Raw genomic sequence first — 13693 nt, 5'->3', positions numbered from 1 at the left:
ACAAAATTAACATCATAATCACCAAATACCCTGAAGATATTTTTATGTTAAAACACACTCACTGATCGCTTAAACTGATCACAGAACTCTCCAAATTCATCAGGGATTTTGTCAAGAGCTAGAAAAGCAAGATAGTAAAGTGAATCCCCAAAATGTGGAACTGCAAAAGAGTGCCCATCCACTTTCCTCCTCTTTGACTCCTTTCCACAATCATTTCCATTTCTTTTATTTGATTGCCACAGTAGGAACAAACAGACAATACAATATGCAGATTTGCAAACTATCCCATTCAAGGAAGACGTTGCTGCGTTTTGGACCAGCAAATTCTTTTGACTTTTGTAAATAGCCTTGAACTTATTCAAACCAGGTCAGAGTGAAACCTGCAGGTGTATGAGCTATTATTAACAAAAAAGGGGACAAGATTTACCAGCATAATATTGAGTTTCATACTCGGTCCTCCTCTATATCCACTAAACAGTAACTTTTCTGTCAGGTTTTTCTGTATGTAGTATTAATACTAGTAACTCTTAAAATCACTATCAACTACAATAAATTGAAGAGGAAAAAAAAAAGACAGTTCTTTTACCATACGTTTCCCAAGTTATGCATAAGATTTTAAGCAGAGAAAAAATCAGAATTAAAATAAAAAGAGGAAATTGTGGTTGTCAAGATTAAACATGCTAAGGAGGGGCTTGTGGGAAGGCATACATGTGAAACCTAACCTATTTTTGAAGGGATTCATCTTCAAATTTATGTCTTCTAGATCACTTTTTGAAGTAACAGCAAGCATACAGGCAAAGGTATTCCTTGTCTTTTATTCCCCACAGAGTTTGCATTCACAAATCTTCATTAGGCTCTCATGAAAACCTTTTTTTTTTTTTTTTTTTAAATACTCCCACATTTCTCATACTATATATCTAAGGGGTTGAGGCACTTTCTCTTCAGCTTGCTATTCTAACCACCAAGCCTCACTATTTAGTTTATGCATATTAAACTCTCACACGTTTAGGTAATACATAAATATCGACTTGTATTTTGACTCATCAATACATTTACTCACCCTACCAGACCCCAGACCTACTAGACCTATTATTTTTTTACCTTCCCAATTTCAGATTTAGCAGCCTCTTTGCTGATAAAAATAATCTGAATATAAATTAAGATATCTGAATAACAAAATACCTTGTATTTTATTGTACTCTTTGTACTTCTAGAATCTTTGTATTTCAGCTCACTAATGAAAAAATATGGTTTCTGCATATTTGTTCCTACTTCTCCTTACTTGTTACCGTCTGTCTTTTGTAGTATCTGTCTTTTATCCATCACACACTTTGTTGCCATTTCCAAAGACCTACTTGCATGCATTCAGGTGCACCTGTGAGGGGGCCTCCAACCATTCTCTTTTGCCAGGAACCAGCCCTGCTGTCCTGGATGACAATACAAAACTCCTGTGCACTGTATTTCTAAACTTGGCAACAGACCCCCACAAACCTTCTTCCCTTTCCTAAATATCTACTCCATAAACACCCTTATTTTGAAATTGAGATGTAAACTTCTACATTTTTGAGCTGTGGGCTAGGAAGTCAGAATTAGGTTATCTCACTTCTAACACCAGAGAAATTTGGCAGATGCACAGAAAGAAAGCTAGCCCACAGAGATGGACAGCAAACACTCCCTGGTCCAACTTGTGCTTGCATGAGCAACGTACTTTGCTGACAGTGAACAACACTCTTCTCCCATAGGGATGGTCAGTATTCGAGGGCACCAAAGAAAAGCACTGACTGAGAACTCTCTTGCTCAAATGCAAGAATGAAGAAGCAGTCCCTGCACTCAGTCTCCAGGTGCACAATATTACCTGGGTTAAGCAGAATCTCACCTACGTTATTTAGTGTCATGCACTGACAGGTGGAACAGAAACTGCCTTTCCTGGTCTACAATATGAACTCTGTAATTAAAATCAGGATATGATTTCTGCATGGTTGCATACATTTTGATTTGTTAAGGTACTAGAGAGAATAATAAAACAACTTTATTTTTTTAAGAATGAAGAAAGTTTTGCGATTCACACACATAAGACAACAGCACTATGTCTATGAACAATACATAGGAAATGGAATCATATGATAGAATCATTATCACTTGGCAGGAAGCTAACAGAATGAGTAGTAAAACAATGGCACCAAATTCACCCTGCTTAAAAAAGAAACTATTAAAAAATATGAAAGCTCACAGGGTGATGATATGGTGTAGCTCAAAAAAACAGGCATGGTACTATACTCATCAGAGTTTGAAGAGTTAGTATCCGATAGCTCTGAGAATTACTGAAAGCCAGTCTCTTTCAACAGGAAGAGTGGTCTAAGTCACATGGTAACAAGGCTTCTGCACTGGCAATCTGAAATCAAACTCAACCCCTTGTGCAACACCAAACAGGAAACACCAACGGTATTGCACACAAGATTACCATCTCTGCAACGCAGTCTCAGTTCAGTTGATGCAGTTCAATCACACTAAGGGCTACAAACAAAAAAGGAATGAGGAACAGCATAGTATCAGTAGAACAAAGACATACAGCGGATTCATGCTACAAACAGTATTGGGAACCAATCCACTTAGTAATCTGGTGAACAGTTACAGACACATTCATTACATTCAAAGCATTGTTGTTATTCTTAAACTGTTACATATGCAAATAGCAAGGAGAAAAATACATGAAGTGTATTTTTACAAGTCACACAGAAAGATCAAAAGCACACCTTCATGTCCTAGTCCCTGCACTACAGCATGTTAAGTGTCGGAGTACCAAGTCCACCAAAACGAACAATAGCTGTTTGACTATCCAGATGACCACTACCAGCATTGTTACTTCCTGCTAATGCTTAATGCTTAAATGCTTTTTGGAGTGGAATGAAGAAATCTTTAACATTTTAGAGAGACCCACCAGTAATCCAAGGATTAAATCTCTCAATCACCCTTACCTATGGAAGACCATGCAACGTAGATCATCCTACATCAAAGATGGAATAAAAGAAGAGAATTAGGGAAGAGAGATGAAAGTGACAGAAGCCCCACCATAAAGAGCAAAGCCAGAAAGAGGGTAACTGATTGTCACAGGAAACAGATATGAAAGTAGTGTGATAAAAAAATGCATCAAAACCTAGAGGAAAGTTACGGAGGCATCATTTCATCCTGGCTTATAACACAAAACCAATGGGATAGCAAATGAAACTGAAAGTCTGCACAACTGTTCCAGCAAAACATGCACAGTGTAATTGTGAAACTCATCACCAAAACTGGTGAGTTAGCAAGCTGAGGAGTTGGTTTTCTCTACAACCAGTTATAGCTAGAATTGTTAGTACTTCAGAGAGTTTCAGGCAAGGGCGATGAACCTCATGTTTCAAGACCTAAAACAAAGGCTTCACCAATTTGGAACCAGAGTAAAGCTTTCATGATAGACAGGTTATGCCATACCTTCCAGCACAGAATTTGTTGTATGTCCTTCTGAAGCATGTGATGCTAGCCACTGTTGGAGACAACTTGCTGGCCAAATTGACTGCAGGTCTGAAATACATCTAACTAGTTTTCTTACAATGATTTTACAGTTAGGTGTCAAGAAAAACTCTGACTACTCAAATGTCTCTCACATACTTAAGTGAGACAGGATGGAAGTTCCTTAACCAGCTATTGCATCATGTCTAGTAAAAAGTCCCCAGCAGCCATTTAGGTCAATTTTTATGAAGTAGAATATGAGAGAACATCTATCTCTGCAGAATTCAGCCTAGAAGAATAATCCAATTAGTTACTACTTCTAGTAGATACTAAGAAAGGAAACTGAAGTTTTGGAGTGATAAAGTAGAAATGGCAGCTGCCCCCAAGCTTTCAAAATGACAATCAGATTTGGCAATTAGCATGTTGACTTTTCTCTTTCTTACCTACATAACATGACCCTGTAACTCTCTTCTATTTTAATACTAACTCATATTTTGAAAAGGATGGATCAAAAGCAATTAGACTGCTTTGAGCACTGCACTTACCTAACATTGATAAGTGTGGCATTTTCCAAGAAAAAGCTTGCACACAAAGATAACTCTGAAAGCAGCGTCTTACTCATATCACCTAGTCTTCTGGGAAATCTGGTGTGCCAATGACTGTAGGTTTATCTACAGCTGAAATTACACTGTACATTTGTCTCAGGGATGGGTGTGACATGTCATAACTCTACTCATGATGGAATAAAAGCTACACACTAAAACACTAGGAGCTACAGGAAGAGTGATAACAACTGCAAAGTATCCTTCCTAGTTTAAAAGTAAGTCACATTTGGCTTTGGATTAAAAAAAAAAAAAGCAGATAAATACAATCATGTGAGAGAATCCTTTTCCAATGTAACCTGGGGCACTAGAGCATCTTCAGGTGACCATGCCACAAAAACCACTTCTAGCATTTTCCATTGATTGCTCCAGACACATTTTTACATACACTGTGGAACCGATTTTGACTCCAGTTGCCTTGTTATCTTTTATCACATTGCTCAAGCTGACTCTAGCAACACTAAAGGCACACCTGATAATTAAGCTTTCAATTCACACTCTACTAACTCTAGAATCATCCACCCAGATGTAAGCACAAATATCTTTAGATAAGACACCCCAAACTCACAGATCCTACTTCTGTTTCACAGAAACTGTAACTATCCCATTTATAAAGCTTGTTCCCTTTTTTGTTGTTTTGGAAATTCACAGCTAACTCATTTGTATTACAGGAACAAGCCTGCAATTAGGAGTGAATTTGGCAGGAGTCTTTATTAGTCCAAACACCCAGATTTCATAGACCTGAAAGCTACACTGCTGCACTTTAGTGATGACTGCAGTGTGTTTTACCCTTGTTTTGCCAAGATGATAATGATAATTTAAACACCACAGGAACTCCTATGCACGAGTACACCAACTGAGCACAAGTACACCACCATTTTTTTCAGTGATATATATTTGAGTACTTCATTTTCTATTGGAAAGAGAAAGACAGAAAGAGTTTTAGTATGTTTTTAAAGTACCACAGGACACTGAGCCTGAGGCCGTCCTTCAGATGACGCTGTCTCAGCATCCATCACCTCTGTGCTCCCCAGCCTTCCCCTCTCCCCCATGCACTGCCCCAAACACATACTCTCTTCTTTATCACACTTGCTGAGAGTGGTGTTTGGGAGAAGCAGCTGTGGGTCCTGTTCTTAGGGTGAGGTGGGATAGCCAGATTATTGAATGGTCCCAGAGGCTCGGTTAAGAGAGGCTGAGAGGAACAAGGAACTACCTAAAAGCTTATCCACAGTATGTCAGGAGGAAGTTACTCAAGGCCAGAGGAGGGGGTTAGCAAAGGGCTCTTGTAGGAAGATGAGAGAGGACAGGAATAACATTTAACCAGTGACAGCCAGCGTATGCTATGGCTACGGAAAAGGAGCACAGAGGGATTTGGCATGCAGGCTGGGTGCAAGACAACTCATTCATCACGCTCTTCTCCAGGCTCACTCTCAGGCACAGACACAGAGTCTGGATCCTGGGCTCCAGAAAACGTATCCCAAATGTACTTGAGCAGCTGGGGACTGTGACTTAAAAGCACTTTATGCAAGGGGAAAAAGAAACCCCAGCGTAAAGCACAAACTCAGGGAGGAGAAAGCTGGGGAGCAATTTCTAGGTACCAGAACTTCACTTTGTAGCCTCCTGTCAGCTCCCAAAGGGGGCTGCTTTTATGGAGCTTGAAAGCAGTGCCACTTCTGTTCATTTTTATATAGTATGCTCCCAGCAGACAATGTGCTTCAGTCTGGCCTGTGGGTCCAAGAACATTACAGAAATACTGTATGGCTACAGACTCGGTCATCTTCTTTTTCCCTTGTCACAGAATTATTTACTGCAGAATGGTCCAGTTTGGGGACTTTCTCCCCGTAAGCCATACAGGCAGCACAAACTCTCTGGGTAGAATGAAATGGTAGGAGGAGACATACTTCCAATCCTACATCTTCACACAGATTGGTAGAAGAAACAATTCCTATTCTGTGCCAGATTACTGGCATGCAGGAACAAAATCTCCATTCCCCCAACTTATCTTCTCCTGGGAAAGGCAGAAAGCTGGATGGAAGTGTGTCCCCTGAGCTGGATTCAGCTCATGAACCACCAGCTGATCTAGGCTTATCCATCTTGTGTTGATAGATGTCTACTTCAGCTCTGCTCAGGTATAAACAACTGCAGACATATGTTACCAGAAAATAAGAATCTCATTTATAGGTTCCTCCCATTCCCTGCCTTGATGGGAGAGCAGAATAGTGAAAGAGTAATGTAAGTCTGAGTAGCACAAGTTTGTTCTGTTTCCACATTCCTTCCCATAATCTGTAGTTTGCTGATGTTGGTGCAATGTCTTCCTTCCTGTTTTTTCCAGTTACCCAACATTGCTGTACAGAACTTACATGACAACAAGAAACTGTCTTGTACTTAAAAAAATTGCCATCAAATGAGAATAGTGCAATTATTAATAAATTTTGGATCCAGCAGAATGCTTAGCTTAACTGCACCCTGCAATTGAGCAGATGGGCTACAAGCATTTCATTCCCATTTGCTACTTTTGAACTATTCCCAGAATTCCCTTATCCTCAGGTCAGTGAGCTATGCAAAGTGTGTCTTGAGGCTCTCTACTAAGTGAAGATTTTGATATTTAGCTTCACAATCCATAAGGTAGGCTGATCCTATGTGAATACATTGTCTAATGAGCAGAAAATGGTAGACAAGGGAGCCCACAGATGAGAGGAAGACATACAGGGATCCACAATGGGGGAAAATCCTTCCCGTCCTCAATTCCCAACAGAATCAAGAGATATTAAGTGTGGAATAATGGAAATAATAGCACAAACTTAGGAAGAGGAGAAAAGGAATGAAAAGTTACAATAAAAATTTTAAGTGCAGGAGCTGCTACATTGAATAATCAATCTGTCTCATCTTTTCCAACATTCACCCCCCACCCGCCTGATGAGCCATTAGAGATAAATGCAAGATATGCTATAAGGGTCCATGACAGAACTGTCTACCCATACAAGTAACATATTCCTAGGCTGTAGTCATTGGCAAAAGCTCTAAGTCACCATCTTATCTCTTATAATCACATGTTCTTACTACTGCCAGAAATGTTTAAGGGAGGGCATACATGGTATGGGAAAGGAAGACTGAAAGAGGAAAAGACACTAGCATAAAATGCTTTAACAGATAAGAGTGAAGCAAAAGTGTGAAAACAAATCTGTAAAAATTTTACTGACCCCATCTGTTTGCTTCATACACAGTTTGTTTATTAAAATCAAATGAAGCAAGTAATGCTTTAATACGAATTTCTAGGTGTTTCACCAAAGTACAGTGCTCAGTTCCATAGTGAGTGGTAGAAAAATTAAATGGAGATTTTTTTCTAAACCTTTTTCTCAGCTTTACTACTGACTGAAGAGTCAGGTACAATTTCAAGGCCTATTATTAACTTTCCACCTAGAAAAGCTGTTTCTTTCAGTCTATATAATGCACAGTGATCACAAATAGCTATAAGCAGTGGGTTTCAGATGAAGATCTGTAAGGAAAGTGGAAGCCTGGAGTCACCACAGATGGGATGTTATATTGGTATGGCTGTGGCTGCTTTGCCACAGCCCAGCAAGCCCTGAACCGCACAAAGGAAACAGTTATGGGAAGAAAACGCAGCAAGAGAAGAACGTTGTGACATTTCCAGTGTAATTCTTACATTTCTGTAAGGTTTTCCATGAGAAGGAAATGCCACCGCATCCCTCTCTTTTTTCCTTATTAAGTGGAGGGATGGAACAACTGATCTGGTCAGAGATTGCAACTCCGTCATAAGACAGGGAAGACAAAGGAGGTCAATCTAGTGACAGATATGAAAGGCTTTGCTGAATTTCATGGAAGAACATTGCCCCCATGGGACAAAACTGCAGTTAAGTTTATGCTGAATTCCTTCCTAGGACTTGCACCCAAAACTACTGGCTCATTTGTATTTGCCCTGTCAAACATTAGGTGTGCCAGCTTTCCCTCAGTCATGCAGATGTGGTCACCAAAGTACAAAACTAAGCTGTAACCACAAGACTTTGGGAATGTTATCTGTGTTCATGTTTTTAACATGTATTCTCACTTCCTCAGGGTTACCTCAGCAACTTATGCCCTCCAAGCCACATGTACAGCAGACCTTCCAAATATAAGATTTCATCAAAAAGCACAAAGAACAGTAATGTAGACTTGACTGTTATTTAAATGATTATTTTTTAAAATGTGCAGAGACAAAAAACACAACAACTTTCAAAAACGCTTTTTGAGCTGATACATCCTTCTTGTTTCTGTGCTTCAATGAATTCCCACAGCAAGTGAGAGAATGTGGGCTTTTAGTACTGTCAGAAAGTACTAGGAAATCTTCAAAAGTACATCAAAATCTTGCTCTGAAGCAGAAGAGAAGTAATCACGTGTCTGCAGTCTGGGCTACCTGAATATGCAGTGATAGTACCAAAACAGATCAGCTAAGGCCTCTGAGGAACAAGTTTTCATTTGCTGCCTATATGGTCTTGATGCCAGTAGGTTAAGTGACAATTCTGTAGAGCTTGCCCACTCTCTTGGTGAGCTACCTTCTAGGCAGACACATTATTTTGCCTAAAACTGGGGACTCAGAAAGTCATTTGCGATTTTTATCAGCAAAAGCATCCAGTGACTGCCTCTATGATTTTGGCTCCTAGCTGTTCTCTCTGTGCTTGATGGACTAACAATGCTGCTAGAAGCAGATTTGCTCCCCATACATCCCCACTCTCCCTGATAGGTGTAGGTACAATGACAAGGTTTTCACCAAAATTTTTATTATATCAGTTGGATTGTCTGAGGGCAACAGAGAATTTTGCACTGTTAGTGATATCAGCCATGTAGGGTCTGCCCATCACTGATAGCAGACACACAGGAAGATTCATCCTTTAATATTAGTGTTACGTGTCACACTTTTACATCCACTGCTTTAGATTACAAGCAAATACAGAGTGAAAGTAAAAATGGAAATGGACTGAGGAGATGCATCCAGTGCAAAACTTCTATCAGAAATGTCTCTGTATGCCTTTCTAAACAGAGTATCCTAGAAAAATTTGGTTCATATATACTGAACCTTCTTTTTCTTCTAGGGTTCATAATGTGTCTACTCCCCAAAATACTCCTAATAACTGGAGCCCTAATTTATTTGAGCCTAAACTCATGGCATGCTGGATCAATGCTCAACAAGAAGAAACAGTGCTGTGTGTGGGCTGACATAGCTTCTGGTAGCAAAAATTATGAGAGCAATTAGCTAGCCACAGATCTAAAAGGTCACTTTACTGGAAGACAGGCTTTGAAACTAATGACAGACTTAAACTTTTTAAATAGTCATTATCAAACCAGTTTGTGAATTCCCACATTAAAGTTGTAAGTCAGATCAAAGTAATTTGTGTTTCCTTTTCATTCACAGCCCAGGAGCAATGCTATAAATTAATACTGAGGAATGGTGAGGAACACATGTTCATATATGCTCATGTAGATGCTCAAAAGTCTCCTACAGAAACTTAAGAACAACATGGCACCCTAGCTTCTTTCCTTCACAGTGCAACATACTATCTTCTACATTGGCAGCTATACTGTTAATATCTAGGGTAGCTACAAATCAACAGGCTGGATGATAAGGAAAGCTGCCTAAAATGCCTGCTTTTCCAAAAGCAATTTTATTGTATCATGGATCACTCCTAATCATGAAAAGACATATAGTGGAGTTTCTTTGACATCTGCATCTGACCTGGTCATCCCAGGCTCTTTTTAGTCAACAAAGGGAAAGAAAGGCAATTCTATAGAGCATGATTCATGGTAGCTGTCTAAAACTGGGCAGCTGAACCAAGTTTTAGCAGTACCTATCTCTCTCCGTTGACTGTAAAGGTGACTCAGAACCTCAGGTGGCTAATTAAAATGCTAATGTCTAAAGTTGGGTGAGGAGGATCCTGCCTATAAAGTCCAAAAAATGCTTTGGAAGGTCTGCATGGATGCAAGTTACCACTGTCACTAGAGACCTTCCAAAAGAAACAGGCTAAAGCTTCTATACTGCTGCAGGCAAATAAGAAGTCTTATTTTCACTTTCACCCCAGATCAGTACCTGACTACATGAAGTCATCATCACAACAGGTCAGATGGACCTACAACAAAACAAGCCAAGACATACTGAAATGAAAGATGAAAAAAAGGTCTGCGAGAAAGAAAAACACATGTAGTTTGCAGAGAGAGCAGGAAAGGATAGGGGCCTTGATAGCTGAATGATATGCAGGAAAACCAAATTCAGCTACATTCCTGTAAAGCCACCTCTGAAACATAAACACTCTTCCAAGAAAATCCACATTCCCAGATCTTCTCAAAGGATAGATGTTCATGAATCTGCAAACAAGACAGGTATTCTCTTGAATAAGGCAACCCCTCCTCTCAGCTCCAGCAGTACTCCAGAATGGTAGTTTTCTCAGGCATTTTGTAGGGCCAAAGAGATGCAATAGCGGATTCCTCCATCCATGGGTTACCCAAGTCCTACCTCTCCCTTCACCACATACTGCAGAGCAAGAGAAGGAAAGCTTTCTGCTTCTTGCTCCTCTCATTGCTGTAAGACGTTTCTTCTAACAGGAAGGGTGAAACACAGTTAATGCAAAATCTTAGTGGGTTGGGTAAATTCTTTACTACCTAATAAATCTCAGGCCGCCCTACTGAGTTAAGCTGTTAGAACATCCAGCAGGCCCCTCTGTTCATACTGTTGCCCCCTTTGTGCAAATTGTTACCCTCCCAAATGTGTTAGTCTCTAAAGCTTTATAAATTAAAACGAAAGATCAAGTTCACAGGCACATGAGTTACAGTGTGTGATCTAAAAGACGCTGCTCAAGTATGGTGAGAATCAGACTTTTGATCTGTAAAAATGAAACTTAGCTGGAATAAATACATTTGATAACAAAATAAACCAGCACTTCAAAGGCATCATACCCTGCTTGAAGATACTGCACATCAAATAATCACAAATTCCAGCATGAACAATTAAAACACAATTTACTCAAAAATTACTTTGAGCCTTCAGTCATATTTGCCTCCAACCACCAGGAGAGTCTGCAGTACCCACAGGAGGTATTTAAAGAAGAAAGAGAAGACACAAGGAATGATTAAAAGTACCCTTTCAGAGACAGTACATTTTTCCAGTTATGTGTGCTCCCAGATGTATCAGAATTCTCTGAGAATATAAAACAAGGCTCACTCAGCTATCTGTAATGCTCCATTGATTAAACCTCCCAAAGACATTTGTAATCCATATTTCAAACCAAATTATCTCCATTCTTAAGCAATGCTTGCATAAAGCATGGAGTACAATTAAATGTAATAGTTTCCTTAGAAAGCCCACAGAGGAAAACAGAACAGAATAGGTTCAGCAGAAAGTTAAACATTCTGTTTTAAACATAAGGTTTTAACCTAAAGTCACATTCTTTACAAAGTTTCTAGAAAAAAACTTTGTAAAGTTAGTGAGGACAAATGAGTAGGACCCTACACAGGTGGAGCAGGTCATGTAGTACAGCCCTCTGAAGCACTGGGGCTTACCTATTTGTCTCTAATGAAGCAGATGTACTAAATCGAGTCCTGGAAACACTACATTTACCCCACTGTTGCGCAGCAGCAGGGTAATTAATTAACAGTGACATCAATAAAGTCATATGTGAAATGAGTATTAGAAGCAAGTCAGGAACAGATGACAAAACACGCATGTCATATAGTTCGCAAAGGGGAACTACAACCGTAGGAAAGATGACTAGCAAAATCCTGCAAACAGAAGGTTTGAGGGGCAGTCAAGCCGCAGCCATGCTAATCACAGAATCAGAGTAATCTGGGACAGGAAGGGACCTCAAAAAGTCAAGCTGTCTGTCCCAGTTTGGTGGCACCCTGCATATTTTGTTTGTAGGCTGTATTCCTGCATCCAAATTTTTAATGACAGTTAAGACAGGCTGGATGATACACTGCCTAGAAGACCCTACGGGATACATATTCCCAGTGTGACACTGAATGGATTTAATAACTTCTCTTTTGGTGCACAAGGGATTGAAAAACCACCCCAAGCTTTTGGAGACTGTATTTATGTTACTTCCCCATGGTATTCAAATGAGGGTATCATGCAGGATGGGCCTTCCCAAAGTCAGGAGATGCATCTATTTCTTCCCTAAACCACGTGGCCACATACACCACCAGCAGAGAGATGAAAATCACGTTCCTTGGAAGTCTGTAATGGCCGTTTTGCCACAACCACACCACCTTCTTACATGCTTAGTTTAAGACTGGTAGATTAGCACATTCACATGGTGTATTTTTTGGCCGCTCATGCCAGGCCGCTTGGTCTGCGGTTTCTCCTGCCTGCCTTCACTTTCCCAAAGCAGCCGCCTAAACCAGGGCACCGTGCGTCCCCGGGATCCCACCTGCCTCACGAGGCTGCAGGGAAGCTTTCGCAGTCCTGCCTTGCAAACGATCAATCTCCTACTCGCCCCCTCACGGTCTGGGCACAGTGAAGGTCTGACTCTGGTTAAGCCTACCGAAGAGAACAACCAACACCGGGACCCCGCACCGCAGCACGAAATCCCATTCTTCAGCCCACCGAGGCCACGTTTGCCGTCAGAAGGCTCCCCGTCCCGAGGGGGAGGCTTGTGCGTGAGAGTTAGCTCTCGCCACGGGCTTCCCGGCCGGCGAGGCGGCGAGGCGGGTGCTGGCGGGCTCCCCTCTGCGGGCACCCGCGCTGCCCACCTGGGGCTGCCGCCCTCCAAGGGCACCGCAAGCCGTGCCCAGAGCGGGGTCTGCCGCAGCTCCCCACCCCGGGCACCGGTATTTGCCGGCATCATTTCTCACCACAGAGAGTAGGACACCCCGCGCCCCCCGCCACGCCACAGCCAGGCGCCTCACGCTTCCCGCGGCGGCCGCATCTCCGCCCTCCCGCCCCGTCGGGGCCCCGGGCTGGCGCTGGGAGCCCATGGGGGTCCGGCTGATCCCTCCCTGCCCGGCTTACCCTGGCGGGCAGGCGGCGGGGGCCGCCGGCTCCCGGAGACGCTGCGAGCAGGAGGCGCGGGGCGGCTCTGCGACAGCCCTGCACGGCGGGAGCTCGCCCGCCCTCCGCCTGGGGGGAAGTGGGGCCGGGCCGGGCCGGGCCGGGCCGCGCCGCGGGCTGCCGGGCGCCCCGTGGCGGCCACCTCCGCGGGACACGCTCCGGTGCACGCAGCGCCGCCCTCCGCCTTCGGTCCGGGGTCAGCCGCCTCGCAGAGCCTGGGCGGGCGAGCTGCTCCCCGGGCCTTGGGAGCCCGTCTGCGGGGGGCAGGAGGAGCCGGGCCCGCTCCCTGCGACGGCTTCCCCTCGCGGGGACTCGCCGCTCGAGGCCGACCCGAGGGCTGGGGCGTCCCCTCCGCGCTGTGGAGAGGCCTACTCCTCCCCGGCGCCTTAGGAGCACGCGGGGTGCCCACTAAGCGGAGCCTGAGGATGGCCCTGCGAAGGCTTGCGAGGCTGGGGGCCCGGGCAGAGAGGCTGTGGCCGCTGCGGGGGCAGTAGCCCCACGGGGGAGCCCCGGGCAGGCCTGGGCAGCCCAGCCCTGCTTCCTCGGCTCCTCTCCTGCAGCCTCCTCCCCTGGG

At 43.0% G+C, this 13693-nt stretch overlaps 1 protein-coding gene across 2 annotated transcripts in view; it reads right to left on the bottom strand.

Moving 5' to 3' along the window:
- The window catches only part of APBB1IP (amyloid beta precursor protein binding family B member 1 interacting protein), a 72530-nt gene extending 59311 nt beyond the window's left edge, over window positions 1–13219 (bottom strand). For both annotated transcript variants that reach the window (XM_069777369.1, XM_069777379.1), the window contains exon 1: window positions 13081–13219. The gene's annotated coding sequence lies outside the window, so the exon portion shown is untranslated. The remainder of the gene's footprint in view (window positions 1–13080) is intronic.
- Window positions 13220–13693: the final 474 nt, after the last annotated feature.

The sequence above is a fragment of the Haliaeetus albicilla genome, chromosome 2, assembly GCF_947461875.1.
Source record: "Haliaeetus albicilla chromosome 2, bHalAlb1.1, whole genome shotgun sequence".
NCBI classification, from domain to species: Eukaryota; Metazoa; Chordata; class Aves; order Accipitriformes; family Accipitridae; genus Haliaeetus; species Haliaeetus albicilla.
This window is presented reverse-complemented; position numbering and strand designations above follow the sequence as displayed.